This window comes from Sinocyclocheilus anshuiensis, unplaced genomic scaffold (genome assembly GCF_001515605.1).
Source record: "Sinocyclocheilus anshuiensis isolate Anshui unplaced genomic scaffold, SAMN03320099.WGS_v1.1 scaffold279, whole genome shotgun sequence".
Classification (NCBI taxonomy): domain Eukaryota; kingdom Metazoa; phylum Chordata; class Actinopteri; order Cypriniformes; family Cyprinidae; genus Sinocyclocheilus; species Sinocyclocheilus anshuiensis.
The window spans coordinates 986487-986954 of NW_015549591.1; positions in this window are offsets into that span (position 1 = coordinate 986487).

Here is a 468-nt window from a genome sequence, read left to right on the forward strand (position 1 = left end):
CTCCTGATTCCCCGTTAAGCCCAGGGAGGGCTCCTGACCCCCAGTTAAGCCCAGGAAGGGTTCCTGATCCTCAGTTCTGCCCAGTGTCGGCTCCAACCCCAGAGCTCCTCGTAAGCGCATTCCAGACTGCCCTCAAGTGCCCGCTCCTCCTGAGCTCCCGCCAGAGCCCGCTCTTCCTGAGCGACCCCCAGGATACCTAGTTTTCCCCAATACATTTTTTTTGGGGGGGGAGTCCATATGCCAGCGGCAGTGGTGGCCGAGCCGGCTAAGGCCACGGAGGATCCGCCATTGCCTCCCGAGTCCCAAAATATTAAAAAATATGACGACTCGTTAAGGCGATTAAGAATCGACTCCCTCTTTTGAGAGACAATATCTTTATTTGTCATGCACTTTTTTTATTAAAGGGGTCCTATTATGCTCTTTTACAAAGTCTTGATTTTGTTTTGGGGGTGTACTAGAACATGCTCT